The sequence below is a fragment of the Pipistrellus kuhlii genome, unplaced genomic scaffold, assembly GCF_014108245.1.
Source record: "Pipistrellus kuhlii isolate mPipKuh1 unplaced genomic scaffold, mPipKuh1.p scaffold_m20_p_14, whole genome shotgun sequence".
In the NCBI taxonomy this organism is placed as follows: Eukaryota; Metazoa; Chordata; class Mammalia; order Chiroptera; family Vespertilionidae; genus Pipistrellus; species Pipistrellus kuhlii.
This window is the reverse complement of record NW_023425449.1, coordinates 10,726,328-10,747,465: the sequence shown is the minus strand read 5'-3', so window position 1 is coordinate 10,747,465 and position 21,138 is coordinate 10,726,328. Positions and strand designations below refer to the sequence as shown.

Here is a 21,138-nt window from a genome sequence, read left to right as displayed (position 1 = left end):
GCTTTATAAATATTAAGGCATTTAATTGTCAGAAGAATCCTAAAAGGTAGGTGCTATTATTATCCCTTCAACACATTAGGATCTGAAGCTCCAGATCCTAAGTAATTTGCTTAAGTCTTATGGTTGGTAAGTGGCAGAGCTGGGCTCGGACCCTCAGACTCTTCTCCCACCCTTTCCCTGACCCCTCCCTTGGTGTCACAAAATGTGAATTTCTTCAGCCACATCAAGTTTTTGTGGTACCATACATCCTCCATCTCTTTTCTCCTGTCATTTCTTTTCTTCTTCTTTCTTTCTACTTCCTTCTTCCTTTTCCTCCTCCTCCTCTTCCACCTGGCTCAATTACATGAACCTTAGCTTGTTCTTACAGGTTAAGTCAATCCACAGCAATCCTGTACTCATCTCTATAATTTGCTGTGTAACGTACCTCATTGTTATGGTTAGGCCTTTCCCACTAAACTTTGAAGGGGAGGAATTTGATGCCAAGGAAAGAGCAAGGAAGCAAGCAACAAAATCTAGCCATGCTCACATGCCACACAACATTGGGAGACAAAAAATGGTACAGCCTTGTCCCTCTTCTCAAGGAGCTTGTACACTTGGCAGAGGAACAGACACATAGAAAGCCACTCTCATACAAGGACCAAGAGTATGATAGGGCACATGATACAGGAATACTGGGTAGGATATGGATGGCAGGAAGTTTTGCCTGGAGTTGGTTTCGCTGGGGGGAGAGAGGGAAATACAACCAGGAGTCTACATTTTGAAGAAGTGGCGTTAGAAGAAATTTAAGTTAAAAAAATTTGGCTCTCACCGAAACCGGTTTGGGTCAGTGGATAGAGAGCTTTGGCCTGCGAACTGAAGGACATGTACTTTGGTTGCAGGCACATCCCCAGTTGTGGGTGTGCAGGAGGCAGCTAATCGATGTTTCTCTCTCATCGATGTTTCTAGCTCTCTATTCCTTTCCTTTCCTCTCTGTAAAAAATCAATAAAATATATATATTTTTAAGAAGTGTCATGGAGTTTGTGACTGTAATACTCCCTCTGGCAAGATCTGGAAAGTATTTTTCCTTGGTTTTAGCACCTGATACAGTAATTTCCCTTGTTTATTATCTCTCTTGTTTTTGTCTTCTGAATACGTAATTGTGGAACTGACAGCATTTCCCTTGGTTGTGAGAAAGCTCAGAGCCATATACGTGGCCTTCCGGCCCGCGTATAAGATCAAACAGGATGCAATTTATATACTTAACCCACTCCTGGCTTAAATCCTGTTTCCATTCCTTCACTAACTTCAGATGTTATGTTTCTGGCGCTATAGTATATGTATCTGTAACCCATCTGCTATCCTTTCTGAAGCAAGACAGGTATTAAAAAAAATGTGTATGAACACATGCCCACAAACAAACTGGTCCCGACTGCTAGTTATATAACGGAAAGGGACTATTTTTAAATGTACACAAAGAATAATTTTCTCACTTACAAAATACAGTTTTAACGAATGAATAACGCTTACATAATACTGGATTTTAGCTTTCCGCATTATTCTCTAGAAAGTGAAAAGATTCCAAACAAAAGCAAACAAGAGATTAGGTTAATTTTCAAGCGGGGGTTTTTTTTAGGTGTGACCTAGAACCTTCCACCAAATATTGTAATGAAGTACGTTCACTATTGAAATCACATAGCCTAACTAGGCAGCATTCAGGCTGTCACCTTCCCCATGAAATCCTGTGCTGCTGGAGAGGAAGGCGGATTAGGGAATCTGGTAATAACGATGGCCCATGAACAGGAGTCCTTGGTGAGACGTGTGTGGCTTCTAACAGTCTCTAGACAACTGTTCTTCCTGATAAATGCCTTGGTAATATGGTGGGGTTTTGGGGGCCAGTGCCCTGTGGTTTGCAGCTGACATATCTAAGACCACATGACAAAATTCACCTTACTAGTAAAATCACTGAGGAGTACGTTTTTCAACTAGTTTACTTAGCGGGTTGCACTAAATGCCCAAGACTCAAAGCTAGATAGTCTACGGATGGTGTACTAAGTTATTTTGGGAATAAATTGGCCATCTAGTTAAATCTGCTTCAAACATTTACTCTAAATCTACAAAGATCATGTTCTATACTGTGATTTCTGCCCCCTTTCAGCATGATTATACCCATTTGTCTTTCTTAAAATGGAAGTATTTTTTAAAATAGAAAAACTTTCAGAGAAAACGATAACAAACCTGGGTAACTTCTGAAAGAACAAATGTTAACATGTTCTCATAGTTGCCGTGTTTGTTTAAAGCAAAAGAAATGAGACCTACAGAATCAAAGCCTACTTTACTTTGTATCTTCCCCAACCCATTCCCTTTCTCCCAAGGCAGCAGTTATCTTGAACATTTTACCTTTCTGGTTCACATCCTTAATCTTTTACTATATAAGTATGTGTTCACAAATAACATATTTTATTGTTTTATATTCTAAACATAGTTTTTTCATAAATGTCGTACCAAATATATCATTCTACAGCTTGCTTTCTTTCTTTCTTTCTTTCTTTCTTTCTTTCTTTCTTTCTTCCTTCCTTCCTTCCTTCCTTCCTTCCTTCCTTCCTTCCTTCCTTCCTTCCTTCCTTCCTTCTTTTCTTTACTCAAAATTGTTTTGAAAATATACCCATATTGTCCTAACCAATTTGGCTCAGTGGACAGAACGTTGGCCTGTAGACTGAAGGGTCCTGGGTTTGATTCTGGTCAAAGGCATGTGCCTATGCTGGTCTATAAGGCTTTCTGGTACCAAGAATTAACCCATCAGACACAACCTTATAATGCAACGTGATCAATAAGATGCAACTCTATTATCTGAATTATTTATTTATGCTTCAAGACAGGGCATTCACACTGGATGACTACTGTTGTGTTGACTGTTGTCATTATTTTTATTTGACAATCTAAGGGAAAAGAGACCAGTGCCCCACTAAATAGTCAGGTATTGCATGTTTTAAAAATTCTTGCTAGCTTTTGACCAGACCAGTAAAAAATCGCTGGGATAATGCAAAAATAACTTTTATATGCACTGGAAAACTAAAACAATTAGGACTTGCTTTATTGCAATAGCTACTTTATTGTGGCAATTTGGAACCTGAACCTCAATATCCCCAACGTCTGCCTGTACAGAGAGAGGAATGCTCATAGATCAAGGTCCCATTACATCTGTTTCCTCATCTTTACAATGAGAGTAATAAAAGTACCTCTTTCTTGAGATTTCTGTGAGAATTAGATAAAATATTAACTATAAAAGCATTTAGCAGAGTGCCTGGCACATAGTAACAGCTCAGTAAGTATTCGCTATTATCAAAAGTGTTATTTTCAGATGAGTGGATATTGGTTTCACTGGCTTTATTTGAAGATGGAGTGTCATAGAACAATAGAATTTTTAAAGAAAATTATTCCTCCCTGTAATAACATTTTTTGAAGTTTTATTTTTATGTTTTCCATTTCCTTTCGAATTGAGTTTAATATTTTTGGAAGGATCTCAGCACTGGAACAGTAAGAAGACAAACCATTTAAGCAGAGAGAGAACAGCAGGAAGAGGCAACGTGGCATGAACTAACTCCTGCTGGATGTGAACAGCCTGTTGGGTAGGGTGCTCCCTTCATCCTTCTTTTCTGCCATTTATTCTCTCCAATGGGATTGTCACGTTAGCTCCATGGATGCTAGCTGGGAAACTCATCAGCAATTTCCAAAAACAAGTCTATTTCTAGAATGGTTTCAGTTTTAAACATTGCATCTACCTTTGCCAGGGGAATCCCATCAGAAAAGTATTAGAAGACATATTTAAACACTTATTTCCTAGCAAATGTGGTCAGAATCCAAAATGGCTAATTGAAAGTTTATGTGATCTAAAAGATGGGCATGAGATGACATGTAAAGCCTTGGATGTATTAAATGATATTTGGGGATGGGGAGGAGGAGGGGGGGGGGTGAATTCAGAACCCTTAGTGAACTTGTTGAAATTCATACTTGGGAGTTTTCAAAGTTTGGAGCTGAATGACTGTGCCAAGCCAGCATTCCTATCAGTGATCAAAGAGAATAAGATTTTTTAAATAGTTGGGTAAACGAAGCAAGGGAGAAAAATATCTGAAGTCTCAGGGCCAGAGATCTGTATCCAATTTCAAATGGTTTCTTAGGGTTTTTATATCCTGTGATAAAAGCGAAACTTTTAACCACCGTGTCTCAAGGCCACGAGAGGAAAACCGAACAATTCCTCTGCTGCTGTGACTTTGAGATGGCCTTGTTCAAATAAAAATTCCCACACACTAAAGCTGTATCATCACTTTTTTTTTTTTTTTTTTTTTTTTACCAAGCGGAGGAAGGTGCCTAATTCAGATGATTTTGTCCATTGTTGGTTCCATATATCACATGAGCTCATGTATGTTATCTTCTTTGCGTTTCAGTATTAAACAGAAGAGGAATGAGTTAATAGCAAGCATTTTGAGATTTCGAGATAATACTTGAGACATTCTATTTTCAGAAGTACAAATCTGCAGTGCAAGCAGATTCAAGGATTTGGATGACTGAAGTAGATGATCAGTCATAAAGAGGTGTTTCTTTTGTTTCCATCTTACTATGACTGACTTATAAACACAATATGAGAACGAGGGTAGAATTTTTTGTTTTCCTTTCAAATGAACAACGAAGCCCCTTGAAACATTACGTTTTGAAGACTTAGGAGATCTGGAGGAGGGGGGAAGTTCCTTTAATTCTCTTCTCCTTTCAATCTCCACCCCCACCTCACTCCATTTAACAATGAGTCACTGTTTTTTGTTTACTAGACTTCTAATGTATCTTTGCATTTATGTTTCACAAGTGAAAATTTTCCAACCTGAGAAACCTAAATATGTGTATTTGAAAAATAAATGGCATAAAGAAATTTAAAACAAATTTAACAAAAAACATTTCAACAACAGGCAATAAAAAATTTAATTAAAAAGATTCATTTTTTTAAAAAAATGTATTTTATTAATTTTTTTAGAGAGGAAGAAAGAGCAATAGAGAGTTAGAAACATCGACGAGAGAATCATCGATCAGCTGCCTCTTGCACACCCCCTACTGGGGATGTGCCTGCAACCAAGGTACACACCCTTGACCGGAATCGAACCCGGGACCTTTTGGTCCACAGACTGACGCTCTATCCACTGAGCCAAACCAGTTTCAGCAAGATTCATCTTTTACATAAGAAATCCTAGAAGGGAAAGTACATTTGATACTGAAGGCAAAGAACTTAAAAGGCTAAAGGGTCTTAGTAGAGGATTTGACTTTTGGTTCTTACAAAGAGGCAAACACACAGTAATTCTGGATTTTGACTACCAGTTCATTTGTCCCTCCCTTCCACCTCGCTAGTCCTCTGGTTCTTGATCCTGGTCAAACTGTCATCTTTTCATTCTGGACAAGATGCCTATACCCAGGAATTCAGTTCTAGTTCTCTGCCCTCAGTAGCTCCAAATCTCCAGCTTGTTCCCTGAGCCCTCAAGCCCACTATTTATGATATCTTGGCTCCATCCTACAGCATAGAAAATAGAACACAACTCAAATAACGAATAGATTTTCCATCATTGTTATTAACCCATATTTCAGAAAATATCTGCAGGTGTTTGTAATGGAATGTGTATTTGTGAGTATTGTTATATAGAGCGAATATTTATAGACGTTTATATACACATACAAATCTGAATAGCTCATCATTTAAATGACAGAAGACATGTCAATCATGTCTTTAACTAATCACCTTCCTTCTCCCCTCCTTTTTAAAATTCATTTAATTAACAAACCAGGCTACAAAGAAAACAAATCACAGTCCAAGTCTGAACAGTCACATAATTTAGAGTAGAAATTTGAGTTGGATGCCTGTTACAAAGCTATATGCTACACGGATGTTTTAAAGAGGCTCTTTGCCTAAAGCCCTCAGAAGTACTCGTAATCTCCTGACCTTGACAGTCTTTTGCTGCTTTCATTCTGTCTCCACCCTTGACTCCGTTTCCAGTTTAACCTCCATTGCCCTCACGTGTATATCAGGCCCTCTTCACCCCTTTTTTCATTCTACTCTCTTGGTCTTGTCAGTTCCCATCTGTCTGTTTTTCTGTTCTTGCTTCTGAACTTCAGAAAAATGATATGCTTTACATGCATACCCCCTAACCTCAAATCAGTAACCCCATTATTCGTTTCTTGTTTACGACTAACAAAGCCATTCCTAGCACTTCCCACTCTTCTAAGCCCCACACGCATTCATTTTATTTAACAAATATTAACGGAGAACCAACAATATGCCATGCACTGTTTTGGGGGATGGATTTTACAGTAGGGGACAAAATAGATCCAGGCGCTACCCTAACAAACTTTATAGTCGAGAGGGAAACAGAAGTAGTTTCTCAGCCCTGGCTGGGTAGTTGAGTTGGTTAGAGCATTGTCCAGAATGCTAAGGTCTCAAGGGTGGGGGGGAGACAGAGCACGTACAAGAATCAACCAATGAATGCATAAGTAAGTGGAATAACAAATTGATGTCTTTTTCTCTCCCTTCCTCTCTCTAAAATCAATCAATAATAAATATATATTTTTAAAAGTAGTTTCTCTCCCTTCCTTTACTGGAAAATCCGGGTCTTTGGGGAAGCATCAACCCCCTTACCCTCCCTTCCTGCAGGTCATCTCTTGCTTCCTCTTCTTCAAGACTCTATCTTTGCTTCAGACTCAGGGAAAAGCCAGTATTATTTTCTTCCCCATGAGCTCTTGAATTCTTCCTTCTTTCCTCTTCTAAGACATAACATCTTATGGCTCATAATATTTTTTATTCTGAAATATAAATGATACTTATTTTAGATACTTTAAACTGTTGGTATTAACTACAAAACTGTATTTTGACTTTTTTTGACTAAAGAAATGCGAGTATATTTGCTAATATCTTTATATTTAGAATTTGCAGTTTCTTTGAGTGCTAGTCTTATATTTTTCCTTTTGAATTCTGTGTCCAGTCCCAAAATAATCAGTACACGAGCCAATGAATTGACATTCTTGGATCCGGTCTTGGATCCGGTCTAAACATCCTGATGAACAGTTCCTCAGCAGATATGTCAGCATGACTTCTTTTTAAGTGATTTTATTTGGATTGCCTTCCAGGTACTTTCTATTTTGCTATGAAAAAAGTCCTACACATCTAGGTTCGGGCTTTCAGTTTTTAATGTTAGACTGGCTAACAAATACAAAGAAAAATTATTTTCATTTTCTGATCCAATTTTAAATTGGTAAGGCAGAATGTTTCAGTATCTAAGAATTCTTACAAAATTTCCTGTTAGATTTAGTCATTACTTCTTAGGCACTATTGTTTTGCATTGAGGATCCAGGAACCAGGCCTGGCAAGGGTCTGCCTCGGGTCAGCCAGTAGTGTGTAGGTTCTTTCTTTCTTTCTTTATTTTTAAAAATATATATTTTATTGATTATTTATTTATTTATTTATTTTTTTACAGAGAGGAAGGGAGAGGGATAGAAAGTTAGAAACATCGATGATAGAGGAACATCAATCAGCTGCCTCCTACACTCCCTCCCTCCCCCGGCACTGGGGATGTGCCTGCAACCAAGGTACATGCCCTCGATCGGAATCAAACCTGGGACCCTGTAGTCCACAGGCCGATGCTCTATCCACCGAGCCAACTAACTTTGGCAGTGTGTGGGTTCTTGACTTTATGCAGGAAAGATTTCACAAACAAGCCAGGTGATTTTGAGAGTATGTTTATTTAAGCTGGGGACAGTGAAACAAAGGAAGGGTTTAAGGTAGAAGAAGCAATAGGAGAGAGAAAGAGAAGAGAAAAAGGGGGCCTTGGAGACGGGTTCAGGGAGTAAGTCTGAGATAAGCTGCCACTGGCCGCTACTCCCCTGGTTACAAGTCTCTTGGGGTCCTTTAGAATTTAGAAGAAAGAGAACAGAGAAGTGTGGGTGTATTCTAGCGAGAGCTTGCCATAGGTCTCTTGTCTTGAGGCTTTAATCTATCTTTGGCTCAGAAGAGGGTCTTAACAGAATATTCATTAGCTTTTCAGATGTGTTCAATATGTTAATATATCAAAATGTACATATAGCGACCTGAGGTGGGTGGTAGGCTAGAAGGGGTCGATGGGGGAAAAAGGAGGACATGTGTAACACTTTCAACAATAAAGATTTTTTTTTAAATGTACATATAGAGATGTCAAAGATTATTTTCTGGATAGATCTATTTTCAAAGAACATCATTGAAGAGGGTCAGGGACTAGGCTGTTCTATCTGGACACTGTCTGGAATGTGTAATCTATTTGCTATTAGATGTCCTTGGTTGGGAACATTAAAATCTTGTGATTCGTTGCCTGGCTGTAAATAGTTTGTCTCAAATAGTTTGGCCTTGTTTAATTATTTTGTCTCAGTTTCCCTTATTTTGCGTGCCAAGGAATTTCCCTAGCTTCTTACTATCCTGCCACGAAAGGACAGTTGGTATCCACCCCTGGCCCAATTTGCCTCCCTTCTTTGGGTTAGGAAAGAGGTCCCACTTCTGACCACATCCTCTGTGTCCCAGGTGCACATTTTGTTTAATGATCATAATTGACAGCTTCTCAGAGCCTCAAGCACTTGGGAACTCCTGGCGGGGAAGCAAGCTCACGCTGATAGGAGGGCGGTGTTGGGGCTGAGAGAGCAGTGGAAATGAATTGAGGCAAAAGAGGTACCTCCTATCAGGGAGATGTCTGCAGTCAGAATCAAGTTCAGCCCTGGCCGGGTAGTTCAGATGGTTAGAGCATCATCCTGATACGCCAAGATTCTGGATTTGATCCCCAGTCAAGGCATATATAAAAATCAGCCAATGGATGCATAAATAAGTGGAACAACAAATCGATGTTTCTCTTTCTCTCTCTCTCCCCCTCTCAAATCAATAAAAAAAAATTTTTTTTCAATCAATTCCAAAGGACAAAGTGAATTTTTACTTCCCTTTGGAGTATATCTACATGCAAAGGGTTCATCTAAGAAGCCTGAGGTGACATGTAGAGATGCAAATCTTAGATCAGAGAGGCCCTTAGAAATTCTGGAAGCAGGTGTAGCCCCATGAAAAGGCTCTTCTCTGAACCGGATGAGGGAGTCATAAAGGAACCCGGACAACACAGTTACAGCACAGTCTCCAGATCCAGTAAGAATGTTAGGGAGGAGGGTATCTAGGAATGTGGGTGGGTAAAAGGCTCATCAAATTACTCGGTTACATGGCGATGGTTTGTTAGGGCTCCGACTAGAGGGCTCTATTCTAAAACACAGCTGAAACTGATTCTAAATGCCTCCTCTGAAGCTGTCCTGGCTACTACTCTTCCTTCCCTCCCCTTCCCTCCCTCCCCGTTCCTTCCTTTCTTTTTGATAATCCTCACCTGCAGATATTTTTCCATTGATTTTTAGAGAGAGGAAAGGAGGGGGAGAGACACAGAAAAAGAGAAACATCGATGTGAGAAAGACACATCGACTGGTTGCCTCTCACACACCCCAACCAGCACTGGGAATTGAGCCTGCAACTTAGGTAGGTGCCCTTGACTGGAATTGAACCCAAGACCCTTCAGTCTGAGGGCCGATGCTCTAACCATTGAGCACCGGCTAAGGCCCGGCTCCTACCCTTTCATTGGCCATGGGAGATTGGTGAAACGGTGTTCTCTCATCCAGAACAGTAGATACAAACTAAAGTGGGGGCAAAGGTTGGCAGTGACTGACCTGAAACCATAGGACAAAGCTCATCATCTGATACACACACATACACACACACACACACACACACATACACAGAACTATTGGCTAGAAAAGCTACCCATTTATCAGTGGTGCAACATGTGACAAAGGAGTTGGATTAACCAGGGTCCATTCTTTTGCATCAGAGTCTACAGGTCTTATACCACCTGGTTATAAAGGCTCATGTTTTGGCAGGACCAATAACAGGATGGGTCTGAAAGAAACAACAAGAAGAGATTTAAAAGAAAAAATAAAGTTCCATTTTCTTGGCTGAAAAACAACAAACACACACACACACACACACACACACTACCACTTGCATAATTACAAAAGGCCTGACTTAGCAACCATTCACGAGAAAAAAAGACCTGTGTTTTTTTTGGTAATCATTCAGTGTTAAAACAAAATCCAATGAAATCTTAAATTGCATTAGTATAATGTCCAGATAAAAGGGAGCGAAAACAGCTCTGGTGAGGTGGCCAGTGGTTGGAGTGTCATTCTGTACACTAAAAAGGTCGTGGGCTCAATTCCACAGCAACGCACAGACCTAGGTTTTGGGGTTTGGGTCTGATCATGTACAGGAGGCAACCAATTGATGTCTCTCTGACAACATAATTTCTCTCTCTCTCATCAATAAACATATCCTTAGGTGAGAATTTTTTAAAAGGTTTTAAAAGGAGCAAAACCAAAAGATGGTCTAACTGAACTCAGCAGTGGTCAGGCCTCATATAGAGACCTTTTCTAACCTTGGAATAACTCTGTTCAAATGTTAACAGGTCAGGCAAGGGTCCTATGATCACCCCTCATGGGGCAGGAAGGCAGTCCCCCCCCCCCCCCAAAAAAAAAGTAGAATGTTGTTTCAAACTCCACTCTAAGCAAAACCAAAAGACCCGGAGAAGTTGTTTCCTTTATAACCAGGTGCTACAAGACCTGTAGACTCTGTTTTGCCTTCTATGGAGAGAGACACACCTGGTACAAATGAGCATGAATCCAGAGAAAGACAGTTAGGCTGGCAACCATGTCGCCTAATATGTAGTCAAAAGCACTTGTTGGGCTTGGCCGAAAGAGAAGATACTGGCAGGAAGGTGTCTTCTGGTGGTTAAAGGACCATCTGATGAGGTAGTAAGTAGCCTTAAGGTTTGTTCCTCTACGGGGCAAGCTGAGAACTAGATTTCCGCGTAACGAAAAGCAGGCATTTAAAAGAATCAAACCTGCAGGACAATAACATTCAATACTTTCCAAAATCATGGCTGTGCATTACTGAACACATCCCAGGGGGTGTCAGATGGTTCTGGAATGGAGTGGGGGGAGGGGGGGAGCTGAACTTCTTCCCAGCCCCGTGAGTCCATCATCCTCTCAGCCACCCATGTTTCTACCCGATCTCCATCCCTTCCCGTTTCTTCCAGGGTTTGCCCCCACAATCACCCTGTCTTCTCTAGCATCTTAATGTTTCCTTCCTCCGAAGATCCTTTCCAATTTTTATGCATAAAGAAGGAAACACCTTCTCGGGGTCTTTTGGTTTTGCTTAGAGTGGCATTTGAAACAGCATTCTACTTCCTTTGGGGGACTGCCTTCCTGCCCCAGGAGCGGTGATCCTATGACCCCTGCCTGACCTGTTACCATTTTGAACGTAGTTATTTCAAGGATGGGCACGTGACCCAAGTCGTCCGATAAAAATCAGCTCTAAGATTTTTGCTGAAACTATCAGGAGCTGCTAGGGCCACTTATCTGTTCATCGCGAAGCTGGAGCTGCCAGAAACCAGCCTGTGGAAAGAGGCTCTAAGAAGCCAGCGCAACAAGCGGGTGTGAGGGGTGAGGAAAGAGAAAGAATATTCTGATGATGTTGTCAAATCCCTGCACTTTCCAGTTACACAAGCCAATACATTCCCTCTTTGGTTTAGAGGGCTGATTCTTGAGGCCAGAGTAGTGTGAACAATATGCTTGTGCTTTCAAGTCTCTAACTTCTCTCTTCTTTTCTTCTCACTCCTTTGCATGGTTTCCAGAGCCCATAGCAACTTGGCCCTGCCCACCTCTCCGGCTTCATCTCTCCCCAGCCCTCCCCACTTCGCTGTAGACACAGTGCTGGTCGGGAGCGGGCAGGCTGGCTCTGTGCCTGCCTACAGTCTGCTCCCCTTGCAACAGTTCTGCAAAGAACTTTCTTTTCTCTCCTAAATGCCTTTGTCCCCGTGGCTGCCTTGCACATTGACCTGTGTGTTTCTCTCTGTGGCTTCTCCATTTTTCTGTTCTTTAGATTAGAATCTTGGCAGCGTTAAGACATACTCCCCGTCTGGGCTAGATGCTGATGGTATAACAGGGAAGTCAACGTTCACAGCTCCTACCATGTTTTCTTACATCTCGGGGTGGGGGAAGAGGGGGCTGCTCACTGAGGCAGCTTTATCTGAGTCACAATTCGGAGAGAATCCAAGCAGCTGTTCTTCTGAACCTTGATTTCACACAGTGTAGAAAAGCCATCATCATACTCTCAGCAGCCACATTTTCACATTGCTGATGTATAATATGATACAAAATTCAAAAGGGGCAAAACAGTGAGAAGCTCTCTTTTTACTTCCCTGGCTCAGTTCCCATACCTTCAGCACCCCTCCCCCAGGCAACTATTATTACCAGTGTCAAATGTATCAACCCCAAACAAATTTGTATATATATATATATATATATATATATATACACACACACACATACACACACACACACATACATACATATATATATATTTGTCGTCCCCACCCCTTTTACAAGTCATAGTCTTTGAGCCTTGCTTTTTTTTTTTTACTCAAAATATCTTAGAGAAATAGTATATCAGTACCCATAAAGGAGCACTGTTCTTTTTAATGGATGAGTAATACTCAACTGTATAGATGCACATATATTATTTAAATAATCTCCTATTGATGAACCTTACATTGTGTCCGGTATTATCCTCTTACCAACAGACCTTCAAGTATTTTCTGGGCTATATATTATTGCATACACATTGTGAATTATTTGTAGGCTAAATTCTTTAAAGTGGAATTTTCAGGTTAAAGGACACATTCATTTTCCAAATTGATATTGGTTGTCCATTTGTTCCCCAAAGTGATCATATAAATTAACCGTCTATAAACAATGGATGAATGCTTGCTTCCCAACATCCTTTTGACAAAGTCTATTATTATTAAACATTTTTTGATTTTTGCACATTTGTTAACTTGCATATTTTATTGTGAGATTATATATCTGTTTGTGTTGAAAGTCCACTTGTATTTCCTTTCCTTTTCTAGACTATGTGTTCATGTATGCTACCCATTCTTCTGTTAGATTAGTGGCCTATTGATTGGTGTAAGCTCTTTATATTTTATGGAAAGTAGTCTCTTTCTGCCATATATATTGCATTTTTTTTAGCTTGCTATTTAACCTTTTATTTTGTTTGTGGGGTATTTTTTTTCTTCTTTTTTTTCTTTTTACTCTGTCTTGTTTATTTTTGCCAAGAACACGACTCTTTTCTCTTTTTTCATCCTTAATATATTCAATCTTAAAATTTATTCCTTCTTATGATTTCTCTGATGGGAAAGGAGAATGAATACACCATACCTAGTGAGGAAATACAAGTGACTAAATAAGCACATAAAAAGTTCAACCTCATAAATAAAAATTGCAAATTAGATTTTATATTTTACTCCAGCAAATTAGCAAAGATAGAGTGAATCCAGCGTTGCTATAATCTGTTGGCAGGAATGCCAATTAGTCAATACATTTGGGGAGCAAATTCTCAGTAAGTAGCAAGAGCTCTTAAAAAAAAATAAATAAATAAAAGCTTTAAGCAGTCATGGCATGTCCAGGAATTTGTCCTAGGGATAAAACCATCAAGATGGACAAAGATTAATGCATCGAGATGCACTGTTTTACCAGGAGAATTGATGGCAATTTGAAAGCTGTTGTCTGACAAGTAAATCACAGCGTATCCATATCAACTGAGGCCACACAGCTACAAAAATGAAGCTTAGAGCTATTAAGGCCTGGGAAGATTCTCACACTCTTATATTAAAGACATGTTGCAAAACGGCTTAGGCAGTGAGAGCTCAAATGCATAAAACTATACGGAAAACTAGAAAGAAATATGTCAAAGCAGTCGTTCCTTGAGCTTAGAGAGATTGTGCACAGCATTTTTCTTTTCTGTGGATTTCTCAAATTTTATAATGTACATGTATGATATAGTCTGCCAAAAATCGAAGTCAAAATTAGCACATACACAAGAATGTAAACCTATTCCTGAACTTACATTTTTTCTTTGTCTCTTCCAATTTGACCATAGACCTTTATATGTGTTTTGTTTTGTTTTCCACGTTGGTATTATTGTAACGGTCTCTACTGCCCAGACACCTCTCCTCCTCTGGTGTCCTCCAGAATTCTGTTAGATTACGTGAAAACATTATCTGTCATTGCTCAAGACCCCACAGCAGCTTCCTGTTCCCTATTGCATGATGCTTGAATTACTCACGCTAGCACGCCAGCCCTTGATAATTCGGCCCCATTCTACTGAAATTATCTGAGTGTATTTCCTTCCACTGCTCTGGAAGGTTCAGCATCCCAGCCTGTGTGCCCTGGTTATTAGTTGCCCCACCCCATGGCCTTTCTCTGACCCTGCTCATCTGTTCACTGTTCTTGTAGCCGTCTTCCTCCTGCTCCCTTTGTCCCCAAACCTTGCTCATCCTCTGGAGCAGGCGTCTTCAAACTACGGCCCACGGGCCACATGCGGCCCGCAGAGGAGTCTGATCCGGCCCGCCAGGTTTTTTGGGCAGTGAGCGCAGCCGAGGTGTTACAGTAGGAATTAGTAGTTCATATAGTCCGGCCCTCCAGCTCTCTGAGGGACCGTGATCTGGCCCCCACTTTAAAAAGTTTGAGGACCCCTGCTCTGGAGGTTCCATCTCCTCCATGTCAACCTTGCCCTTCACCCTTGGCTGAACTCTCAGAGCTCATCTTTTAATCACAGCCGCAACCTAAGGCTCCACAGCTCCGCCATCATTTCTTGGGTGTGAATATTGGCTTCCTAACTGTTTGGAAGGGTCTGTGAAGGCAGGCCACTCTACTCATAATCTTCTCTTCTCCTTCCACCCCATTTCTGCCCACTGCTGAGCAGAAGGTAGGGCCTGGCTGACTTGAGAGGAGGCTGCTGTGATGAGCAGCTTCTTGGGCAGTGTCTTCTTTTCTCCTTTCTTCTGTTCTTGCTTGGACACCTGTCTTCCCAGGAGGCCCTGCCCAGTGGCAGAAGCAAATTAGAGGAAGCCCTAGAATAGTGGGGAGCTTTTGGGAGGAACATTTGGGGAACTTTAAAAATATGGTTGTTGGGGGGGGGGTGCAATGGAAAGATATGTACACATATAATACCTTAATAAAATTATATATATAATATTATATATATATATGGCTGTTTGCTTCACACACACCTTTCTTTTCCCCTCCCCATGGCTGAGGTTTAGAATTTAACTGGAGCCCAAGTGGAACCAGAATTGATCTCTTTTCTTAAGTTCCGCAGCTGCTTCTAATGGCTTTCCTACCAAGCCTTACTCCTTTCGAGCCCCAGCCCTTTTGGCAGGCACGCATTCCGGCACTTTCCTGCCTTGTTTCCAGGCAGGAAGTCATCCTAGCACTGGCCAGAGACTCCAAAGAGAGGCGGTCTTTAGATAGACCCTTTGGCATCAGCCGGAGCCTTTGTTGTTTTTCAAAGGTGTTTACTTTCAAATTGACAACTGTCTGCGCTGGAGCCTGCTCTGGAGATTGCCAGGCCTGCACTGCCGTCCAGTCTAGGCTCCAGATAAGCTCGGGGGCAGACAGACAGGACCAGGGTTAAAATAAACGCAGACTCCCCCCCCCCCCCCCCCAAACAAAACACTGAGGGTACCCAACATGGCAGGGTGATGAAAGCAACCTGTTTCATAGGGAAATGCAGTAGGTTGTTTGTGTGGCCGAGTCAGAACACAATGTCAAAGAAAAGGGAGTAAATATGTACAAATCGGAAAACCTTAACCATTATGAACGTTTTGCTAATGTGTCAGCACACGGTCGGTCCCCTTTTTATATAAGAACAAAACAGCAGCAGCAGTAATAATCATGATGGTTTAGCACTAACTATGCACCAGGTACGCATTCTGAAGGTTTTATCTGAGTTGATTCATTTAATCTGACAGCCCTATAAGATCGCTGCCGGTATTACCCTCATTTTCTAAATGAGGAGACTGAGGCGCTGAATTACTAAAGAATGCGCCAGCTGGTAAGTGGCAGAGCCAGTAGAAGAAAACTTTTGGGGCTTCTATTTTTTTTAAATAATATATTTTATTGAGTTTTTACAGAGAGGAAGAGAGAGGGATAGAAACATCGATGAGAGAGAACCATCGATCAGCTGCCTCTTTACACCCCCAACTGGGGATGTGCCCGCAACCAATGTACATGCTCTTGACTGGAATCGAACCTGAGACCTTTCAGTCTGCAGGCTGATGCTCTATCCACTGACCAAACTGGTTTCGGTGGGGCTTCTATTCTTAACAGTACTTACCAGGGCTAATTCTCAGTTCAAGGAAAGTTCAGGGTTGTTTTTGTTCCCCCCCCCCCCCAAGGTTTCTCAAATATCTGAGTGCACATGAAATACTTTCCATTATCCTAAGTTTTATAATCTTCCGTGGAAATTATTTGTAAGTATCCTGTAGACATCACTGCTTCCTCCAAGGACACTGAACACAAGTTAACTTTTCCTTAAAGCCTCCATGTTAGCATCACAGACATTAATTTGGGGGGAGGCTAGATGGAGCCTGACACTCTCGGGCTTTTTAAGGTTTAGAGTGAGGTCACTCTGATCCACACACTGGACAATGGCGGTGGCTGTCTCCCCGGGAGCCCCTTCTAAAGGTGACTGGCCGATATAGTCCCCTGCTGAGGCACTGGGCCAACAATTGTGCTCTGATGTAAGCAAACTTGAGGCATCTCAGCCAGAGCAGACGACGCGAAGAAGACCCCTAACCTGAGCAGCCCTGTTCCAGACTGGCCAGCAGTCTACTCTATGAACCAGAGGGCAGAAATTTAGCTACAAATGGGCACAATGGTCCAAGAGTCTCCCTTTGGGGGATTTGCCCTGGGGGTTACTGGTTCCCAATGGGAGCTAAAAGAGTGTATAGAGAGAGCCCATGAGGCAGAGCAAGCGAAAGCGACAGGAAGCTGATAGCAGTCCTGAAGAGAAGCTGTGAGGTGGGAAAGAATGCCCAGCTGGCTATGGAGGTGAGTGCAGAGGGCGTGGCCAAGATAACGGGCAGGTGAGGATTAGGGGACTGCCTAATCCAGGCCCACCCGAAGACTTTGGCATTCTAAACAATATGAAAGCACCCTGTGTGCAAACAAACAACAACAAAACTGAGTCTGCAGGTGGAGACAAGCCAAGAGCTGGCAGTTTACAAATTCCGAAGAGAGGATGAGGAAGCCAGGCAGGGGCAGGCAGGGAGGCCGAAAGACCCCCAGGCGCAGCCAGAGGAGGAGAGCTGGACCACATAAATCAGCTGTGATGATGCACGAACTCCCCACACCGAAGTCCCGGGGAATGTGAATTCCTGGTGGCGCCCTGGGTCCCGTCTTCCCCAGGTCTGGCTCCACCACACGCCTGTTCTTCCAGAGGCTTGGGGATCTGGCCTTTCGTGGTTCCCACGAGGTCCTGTGGGGCTGAGATCCTGATGTTTTTTGTTTTTTTTTAATTCCTGGGAACTCCTTCCCCTAATATTAGATGTAACTTGAGCTGTTCCTCGGAACAAGAGCCTAACAAAAATACTCTCCATGGCCCCAGATTGCTCCCCCGCCCCTGCTCTCTCCCCTCCCCCTTGGAATTATTGTTGTCCTATTTTTAGTTTTTCTGTTTCCTCCTGTGCTGCTAGGCTGTCAAGCATCACTTTTTATTGCTGTAGTTGGCTTGCTTCTAGCCATTCTCTATCATTAAGGCTACTTGTCGAAGAGGGCACTAGATCCACCAGCTTGGTGGGGCTAAAAAAAAGTAAAAGTAAACAGAGTGAATTTTATAGCCTGCGACTACCTCAGTATAACTGTTATAAAAATTAAATGAGCAATGCAAGCATTTTAGTGTCACGTGAGCATTAGTGTATAGTTTTTGGAAATGCACGTTGACTGTTCAGATGTCTTTCTAGCTTACTCTTTTACGTCTGGTGCCAGTCCAGTGAGTGAGTGGCTTCCTACAAGATACCTTGGTTCTGAGGAACCACAGCACGCTGGAGCCAGCAGCGTAGGAAAGATTTATTTTAAGACGTTACACAGAACTCAACCGAGGAAAGTAAGCGTGTAAGACAGCCTCCCTCTCTCCCTGATTCTGTCTCTCCATCTTCCCCTCTCTCCCTGGAGTTAGTGTCTTGGTTTCCTAACCTCCGCTTGTCCTCGTTTCACATCTGCTCCGTGCTCCTCTCTGCAGACCATCCTGCTTCTCTGTCGGGTTCTTGCTTTCTTTTTCCTCCTGACACTGGCTTGCACCTGGCTTTGGGTTTCCATGCTGCCGATTTTGGCAACTCTTTGTGACGTGGCATCTTTAATGCCAACACCCTTCGATTCAGCCTCTCTGTGTCCAAGAATTCGATTGACCTGTTTTGCCTGTCTGCCCCTGATCCAATGAGATGGTCAGAGAGCAGTGCCCAGTGCCCCCACTCCTGAAGGAACGCCCTTCCGCCCTGCAGGCAGCGCTCTCAGGAGATCTGGGCAGGGAGGAAGTGACTGGCATGTCAACCAGAGGGAGATTTCCAAATTTCTGATCTCTGATAGGTGCTGTGTGATTACATATTTATGCTTCCCCTTCGTTGTTTGCCGCTCAGCACTGACAGTCCTGCTGACAATAAACAAACTGTTCCTGGTGATATCACCTATCACCATCTAGTCTAGTCAGTAGTCACTACTCTGGTTGTCATTTATGTACAAATGCAAGAACGTATTAAAGGCAGGTCTGCCCTTCGATATTTTCCTGTCCTCTCTCAGGATCCTGTTATTCAGTTATCTTCGTAAAACTTGACTTTGGGTTTAAACCAAACCATGCAAATTCATTTTTAACAACAGAGCTAAAGGCTGTTAATGCTTCAGTAAAAACCACTGTAAACACCACATTACATCTTGCACAGGGATGCCTGCCTGACCAACAACTCGTCACGAATGCAGGGTTACTTTACAGTGTGTCTAAAACCATTACTTTCTACCGTATTCTTTTTACAAAAGTATGAAATAATTATGAGTCAGCCATGGGTGGAAGCATTTGTTATTAGTTTTCCAAAAGATGCCAAGTGCTGGAGGAAATTTTTCTCCTAGGCCAAGAACAATTCTATTTTAAAAACAACAAAATGCAAACTAGATGTTTCTTCATGTGTTAGTCTAGCATTTGAATGGCGCTAAACAGTTTTTAAGATATTTTCTCATGCATGATTGAACTTAATGTTCAAAATAAAGTTCTGGTGTTACTAGTATCATTTTGTAGCTGGAAAATGAGCTCAGGGAAGTTATGTGACTTATTCAAATCATGGTGCTTTGGGCTTCAGATAAGAGCTAAAGTCCTTTTACTCTAAATCTTGTGGTTTTGTGTGGCACTTTGCTCTTTCCTTACTTTATCCCTACGATTTTTGTGGGGAAGAGAGGCATCAGTATAAGTATTTCAAAATCCGAAAATTCTCAGTATACAGTCCTGATTTGTTTTTCCAACTCCAAGGCCTCATACATGGATAATACTAGGACAAAACTATCGCCTACTTATTTATGAAAAATTAAAAGTGATAGATTGAGGGTTACCACAGACTAGTACAAAGTTGGACCTATCCCTCACAGTTGAAATCATGGACAGTATTTTAATTCAGTGTAACCCTTTCTAACTCTTTATTTTTGTCAGGGATGTAACATTAATTAGTGAGATTAAAATAAAATGCAAATCTCTAATGAAACTATTCTTGGACAGAATAACTCTGTGCTATCTAAAAAGACCAGATTAGTCCTTAAAATGATTGGTTGTGGTGGTTAAAAGAATAAATGTTTTTAAAGGAGATAAGTGTGCTTGCTATTTATATGTACATAGATCTTACTAACTACCCACGTGTTATTATTGTTAAAGTAGGCAAATAGGTTTTCTGAGGACAGCCTCGCCCCGCCCTCACCCTGAGCAGTTCAAGTTACTCTGGGTATCCAAAAGTAATACAAAGCTTTAGCTCTCTAAAAGTCTCTAATTCAGATTTTTCATTTATTTAGATTTTTCTGTCTACTCAGTCTCAAATGAACAGAGTTTTGCTGTGTTTATTATTATAAAAAGGGAAGGCATTTGTTGAAATGTAGGTCGTCTGTGTGCACTGTTTACTAAATTTTGTTAATATTACATTGGTTGCTTTGTAACAGGATTCCCAGGACTGTGTTAAGCAGAGCAATTATAATAATTTAGAGAGAATGAACAAGAAACAACCCACATGTAATAAAATATGAAGGAAAAGGAGGCACCTGGAGCACGTGAGTTATTTTTATTTCAAATTATTTTTTAATTTAATTTTTTAAAATTTTATCTTTATTGTTGAAAGTATTACAGATGTTGCTTGTTTTTTTCCCCATTGACCCCCTTCACCCTGTACCGCCCTCCCCAGGATTTCACCACAGTATTTATTGTCCGTGTCCATGGGGCTATGCATATATGCATATATGCATATAAGTTCCCCAGTTAATTTCTCCCTCCACCCCCCCCCCTTCCCTCTGAAATTTGTCAGTCTGTTCCATGTTTCTATGTCTCTGAATCTATTTTGTTTATCAGCTCTCCAGATCCATCCATGCTGTTGCAAAGGGTAAGAGTTGTTCCTTTTTATTTTTATTTTTTATTTTTTTTACAGCTGTGTAGTATTCCATTGTGTAGATGTACCACAGTTTTTTAATCCACTCATCTGCTGATGGGCACTGGGGCTGTTTCTAAATATCAGCTATGGTGAATTTCACTGCTATGAACATAGGGGTGCATATGTTCTTTCTAATTGGTGTTTCCGGTGAAATTCTTCTTTACGTTGACTATATTCCTACTCTCTTTGTTTAAAAGCATTTAGTGTCACGTTGGGATGAAATATGACCTACACATTTAGCCAACTATTTAGGGGAAAGGAAAGAGAGCACAGCTGATGGGCGGAGCTGAAGCGGGGAGAGAGGAAAACAGGGACTCACGTTTCTGTCTTTCACTTCTGTTTGAGGGTTTCATTTGCAAGGTTCAAGGTGGTCTCCTTTGCCTGCCCAGCCTGCCACTGTGATGTTCGTGCCACAGGCAGTACGGAGAAATGGGGAGGGAAAAGAGTACCAGCCCCTCATTCCCGCGCCTTTAAAGAGGCTAATTGGAGGTCCCACAGAACACTTCTATGATAACTTAGTCA

The 21,138-nt window shown here is 41.5% G+C and overlaps 1 long non-coding RNA gene across 2 annotated transcripts in view; it reads left to right on the top strand.

Moving 5' to 3' along the window:
• LOC118718178 overlaps positions 1-21,138 on the top strand; it is a 42,214-nt gene that overhangs the window by 3,753 nt on the left and 17,323 nt on the right. The window contains exons 1-4 of one of the 2 annotated variants that reach the window (XR_006741553.1): positions 1,032-1,796; positions 4,423-4,569; positions 6,991-7,135; positions 20,135-20,242. This is a non-coding gene — a long non-coding RNA (uncharacterized LOC118718178). Of the gene's footprint in view, positions 1-1,031; positions 1,797-4,422; positions 4,570-6,990; positions 7,136-20,134; positions 20,243-21,138 lie in introns of those variants that run through there. The other variant, XR_004987700.2, reaches the window with a different exon arrangement.